This window comes from Bidens hawaiensis, unplaced genomic scaffold (assembly GCF_021521415.1).
Source record: "Bidens hawaiensis isolate Kalapana, Puna unplaced genomic scaffold, B.hawaiensis_p1.1 tig00027525_1, whole genome shotgun sequence".
NCBI classification, from domain to species: Eukaryota; Viridiplantae; Streptophyta; class Magnoliopsida; order Asterales; family Asteraceae; genus Bidens; species Bidens hawaiensis.
Window position 1 is genome coordinate 243627 of NW_027494450.1, and position 6137 is coordinate 249763.

Sequence of the window (6137 nt, forward strand, 5' to 3'; positions counted from 1 at the left end):
AATCCACTTTTGTTACCTGTTCAAGGTCGCCTAGGTGTATTAAATGTTTACTATTTTTATAGATGTTTGTAACAGTTTTTAGAATTTATATACCATAATTTACTGTGGCCATTTAAGAAATTAGAATGTTCGGGTAAGGAATTTTTCTATTCTTCCAAGCCCCAAATAATACCCTCCATAAAAAGGTTAATAGGCTTCTTTCTGGGTTTTTTGTATCGATAATATATTTTCATGCGTAACAGAAGAACATGGGCAATAGTCATGATCCCAATACATATCTCGACACAGTAATCATAGTTCCTCGATTTGTCTGCCAAATTAATACATGATCGAGATATGTACCTGGATAATGACTATTGCTCTGGTTCTTCTGCTACGCGGAAAAGATCCTATCGGTACAAGAAAACCACAAGGAAGCCCACTAACCATTCTGTGGAGGGTATTATTTGGGCTTGGAATAATAGTAAATGTCTTACCCAACCATCCTAATTTCTTAAATGGCAACAATAAATTCAGGTAAACAAATTATAAAACTCTTACAAACAGGTATAAAAATAGTAATCACTTGATACACACAGGTGCCTTGAAAAAGCAACAATAATGGATGGTGACAGAAATGAAGATAGGATGTTTGCAACCATGTCCCAAGTAAATGACATAAATGAGGTGATAAAAATTATCCCAATATGGTCGACATGTATCGTATTCTGGATAGTTTTACGCTCACGTGTATATTTTCACCATGAGCAAGAAACCGCCATGAACCGCATATATAGCACACCCGCAACGCGACCTCATTTTCTACCTTCCAAAATGTTCTGCTCTCCTATTTTCATCTCTTTGTGAACATGTATTTGTTTGTATAGAGATAACATGTGATGGAAAAGGATTCACAAGCCTTCAAAAAATCGGAATTGGGCATGTTTTCTCAATAGTAGGAATGATGGGAGCTATTCTACGAGAAAGGGAAATGGCTTTGGACCACGGTGCCAAAATGAGTACTTTTGGGTTAGCATCTTACTATAAACACAAAAACTCATAGAAAGTGGCTATAAAGATGTCACCGGCTATGTGTATACAAATCACGGCGAGGCGACGATTTTGTGGCATTTTCTTGGCAAAGCTGCCAGACGTCGACATCGTTTTTCAAAAAACGCGTCGGACCCCTAGTCGTTTCTTTTGTCTACTCCAGTCGTTGTCCACCGCGCCTCCAACTAGGGCTGTAACAGAACCAGATGTCCGGCGGACCCTAGTTGTCCGTTTGGCAAGAAGTTCGTTTATGTTCGTCTATTTATTAAATGAATTGGACATGGACAAAAAAATTTTCATTCGGTAAGCTTAACGGACGGTCACAAACAAGGGCCAAGTCCATTCGATAGTGTTCATGAATGTCCGGTGACGTTCGTCCGATATTGTAAGTGTTTAGATCTATTCATATTGAAATTTAATTGTGGTGTATCTATTGTTATTAAGCACACTTTTGTATTACTAACGTCTGATGTCTCTTATAGTGATCCGTAAATTATATTTGGATATTATATGGTGTAATTTCAAATTTATAGGTTAAGTTGTTTGAGTTTATGTTTAAATTAATATGTAAGCTTTGTTACCAATTGATGTTCACATGTGCGTTCGTCCATTAGTGCCCGTTTACAGTATTAACAGACGGACGGACACGACCACGGACAAACTCAATTTCTTAATGAACGGACACGGACATGAATTAGTGTTCGGTTTCGTGAACCGTCCTTTTGTCCGTCAAAAGCTTAAAGGACGGACACAGATGCTCTCGTCCGGTCCGGTTCAGTCTGTGTACACCCCTACCTCCAACAATCGATCACTAGTTTACCGAGCTGGCGACAGGGACATGAACGAAGGCTGTTTATGTTTGAATTGGTTTTTTTCTCTTACAGATCTAAGCTTTGTTTATGTTTAGTTTTGTCTATTTTTTTCTTTATTTTTCCAAGATCTGAATCTTCTTCAGTCATCTTCTTGGTTCTTGATTTTACAGATCTGACTTTCAAAGAGACATTTTGAGAAAATATTCCATTTTTTATTCACACAGATTTTACAAAAAAAACATTTTTTTAATCAGATCCAGAACGGTTGCTATGTTCACTTTCTTTTATAGTGTGTATCGTTACTAAAAATAAAAAAGATTAATTTACATCGGAACAAATTTTAGAGAAGAATAAACAAGAAGAACAAAGTTTTAACAAGAAAATTAACAAGAACAAAAATTTATGCTTTTGGGTTATTATAAAAGTTATTGGAATTTTGATTTAGGATAAATAGCAGATCTTCCCTCCACTGAAGCTAACAAAAAATAATTAAAAAAAACTAATGGAGATGAGTAAGAAGATAACTACCTTCCTTCAAATTATTATAGATCAAAATCCCGTCCGGTGCTGTGAAGGTTGCCGATGTGTGGAGTGAAGGGGAAAGAAAAGAAAAGGTTGGTAGAAATGTAAAACGTAGAATGGTGGTTGGGAGAGTGAATGAATGATATTGAGACGTATGGACGATTTTTAATTTTATACTTTTTTTTAGAATTAAGAGTCATTTTAGTACATGTGGTTTGTTCAATTACATAACTTTAGTACCAATTTTAAATTTATTGCAAATGGCTATCTCAGTTTTCTAAAACTTGCAATTTTAGTACTTTTTTCTAACCCCGTTTATTTTTATCCGTTAAGACAGGGGTAAACCGATAAATCCTTTATTTTATTTATTTTCTCATTTTCTTTAATCACATTCCACCTTTTTATATTCATAACCCTGATATTTAGTTTTAAACATCACCACCTTCCCAAAACATCCCTAAACCCTCTAATTCCACCCAAATCAATGGTTTCTTCAGGAACCTGCACCAGATCCACATTTATCAACACTAGAAAAACTTCTAATTCCATTGAATTTGATGCTCCATAATGAAGAACTGCAGTTGGGTTCTTCCAAATATGCACACAGGAGAAATGGGGGAAGACGACGGGAAGGCGACGCGTGTGGTGGTGGCTAAGTTTGGCGTCGGAATTGACTTTGGAGATGAGAGGTGTGGTGGTGGCGGTTGTAGTTGTGCCGACAACGGTTATGTTGGTGGCATGGTTTTATGGTGACGGCGATTGTGGTGGTTAACTAGTGGTGGTTATTGAGCGGTGTTGGGCAGTGGTGATTAACCGGTGGTGGTTAGCCGACGGTGGTAGATGGATAGCAACGGCGGTTGACCGTCGAGGTCATGCCCTAGATACAAGTAATTCGTTTTTTTCTCTTATATGAAATCAAAATTATTGTGGTGGCTATTTGCAAGGTTATGGTGGTGGTTAGACTTAGACGAAGAAGATAACTTATTATGGTGTGTGATGGTTATGTTTAGAGAGAGAAAGAATACAAAGTATGAAGTTGGGAAATATAAAAGAGATGTGAGAGAGTATGTCCTTTGATTATGAAGATGAAAAGAAAATGGAGAATATAATTAAAAGAAAATAGAAAAAAGTGTGAAAATATTGGAGTTACGAAATTACCCTTGATTTAACGGATAAAAATAGATGGGGTTAGAAAAAAGTACTAAAATTGCAAGTTTTAGAAAACCGAGGTAGCCATTTGTAATAAATTCAAAAATAGTACTAAATTTGCGTAATTGAACAAACCACAGGTACTAAAATGACACTTAACTCTTTTTTTTAAATGCTAAAAATCAAAAAATAAATTACAAAGAGAAATTACTATCAATTTTTTCAAACAATGAAACAATGGTTTTAAAGTAGAATGATTTTTTATCAAAACAAAACTTAGGGGCTGTTTGGTTCGCAGAATGTTTTGCAAGGAATTGGAATTTAAATTGGAATTGGAATTGGAATTGGAATTGGAATTTGAAATGATTTTCTTGGGAATCCTTCATGTGTTTGGTTGGTACATTTGTTACTGGAATTGGAATTTAAAAACATGTAAATGACATAATTACCCTAAAATAGTAAATACATAACACTAGCCCATTAAATAATGTTAGCTCCATAACAAAACCCCAAACTATTCCAAGTCCATAACCTTTGTCCCTCCCAAAACGCCTTCGACCTAAAATTTAATTAATATTATCTTTTAATACATTATAATTAATAAAAAAATTCTAAAAATATATAATTTTAATTAAAAAAATTCCCATCGAGGCATTACTTGAAGTTACGTAATCCTCCTAATAAACTACAAGTATTCAACCATAACAAATTTAATAAAATTAATATAAACAAACATATTCTCCGGACAATTAATTAAAAACATAATATATTAACATAAATGTCCAAACACACGATTAAACGACATAGGACTAAAAATAGTTCCAACATGCGATTAGAATTAGTTCCAACATTTGACTAGAGTTAGTCCTAACATACGACCAAAATTAGTTAACCATATGACTACAAAATACAAACACGACTCCGAATTCTTCAAACAAGTTTCCTAGCGGAACTTACTACGATAACAAATACCTAACCCAAGCTTCCCTTTCTTCTTCATCCAAAGTCCAAAATGTCATCACCCTATTAGGGTCATCTTTTATTTTATCATTTGCCCTAAACCTTTCCAATTGAGTCAAAGATGTCATTGTTGAAAGCTCGGTAGTGACCATTAAAGCTTTCTTTTTAATGTCAAGTTCAAATTTTATGTCTTCACTCAGCTCGGCCGAAGTCTCTTTTAGACGATCACCAAATAAAACAACCGCATCATTGAAACTGTTAAATAAAGTATCAACTTGGCTAGTGCGTTTTCTTTTCTTACCATGATCACTTGAAGTTTCTTCAACTTAAAAGCTTGCATTGGTACCTTCATGATAGCTATGTTCACCAAAATCATCATCCTCTTGATGTTCCTCCTCTTCTTCTTCCATATTCACTTCTTGTTCCATCTCAACCACACTTTTGGCTTTATTACCATTAGCACGATCTTTTCCAAACACAACACACAATTCTTCATAGAAAGGAAGCCTTTTGTTTTTCCATTTAGCTGCATGTTTATGACTCTATTTCACATGATGAGAATAAAATAAACCCATTAATACCTATTATGATAAACCAAATACTAAAAAAGTAACATAAAATCTAGCATGTACCTCAAGATAGGTTTCCCAAACTCCAGGAGCACTAGTGGTCACACAATTAAGTTCCTTATCATAACCAAATCCGCTAGTATTTAACATATCATAAACGACTTGCCAATCTCTCTTCATTGTTTTTATTCTTGATTCAATGTGAGGTTTACCCAAAATGCCCGATTCCGGAAGTGATTCTTTCAAGGATGCTTCTAGATGTTGTAGATATCCGGATTTAAAGCCATTATCAGACTTGAATACTCCATTGTTGACCATGTTTACTAAAGCCTCAACAAGTTTTTCATCTTCAATATTACTCCACACTCGGTATTTTCTATTATTACTCATATTAAATCTTTAGCAAGACTTTTGATGATAAGAGTGGTCAACAAATCTAGCATAGTCTGGGGCAACAATTAATGTCACATACAAAAAAATCCTCATAAAAAATAAGCATACGCAACAAAAAAATTAGCTTAACAACATAAACACCAATAAGAACATGTTTTGAGCTAGATTATTTCTAAATAAGCATAAATGTTTTGAACAAGAACATGTTTTGATCTAGCTTAAAAAAAATAAACATAAACATAAACATAAACAAGAACATAAAACAACTCTTCTTTATCAATTAGTAGCACTCCAAAAGTCAAACATGTTTTGAGCTAGATTGTTTCTAAATGTTGTCCACTCGTTTGAAGTCTCTATATAAGTTATATTATCCTCATCTCCAACTCCAAGGTCTCCCATTTCTTCATCTTCCAAATGTTCGGCTTCAAACGGATCTATTAACATTTCTCTTCTTATAAAATTATGGAGAAGGCAACATGCCATTATGATCCTGTTTTTTTGGTTAATAGGATAATATGACTTGTCTCTCAAAATTCCCCACCTTGCCTTCATAATACCAAAACACCTTTCAATAACATTTCTTGCAGACGAATGTTTCATGTTAAATAATTCTTTTGGGGTAGTGGGTCGATGGCCATCACGCCAATCATTTAAGTGATATCTTTGACCTCTATAAGGGGCTAGAAAACCCTCTCCGTTGGTG

General features: G+C 34.6%; 1 pseudogene; it reads right to left on the bottom strand.

The window, feature by feature from the left end:
• Nucleotides 1–4468: 4468 nt before the first annotated feature.
• On the bottom strand, nt 4469–5359 carry LOC143575499 (uncharacterized; annotated as a pseudogene).
• Between the last annotated feature and the right edge of the window lie 778 nt (nt 5360–6137).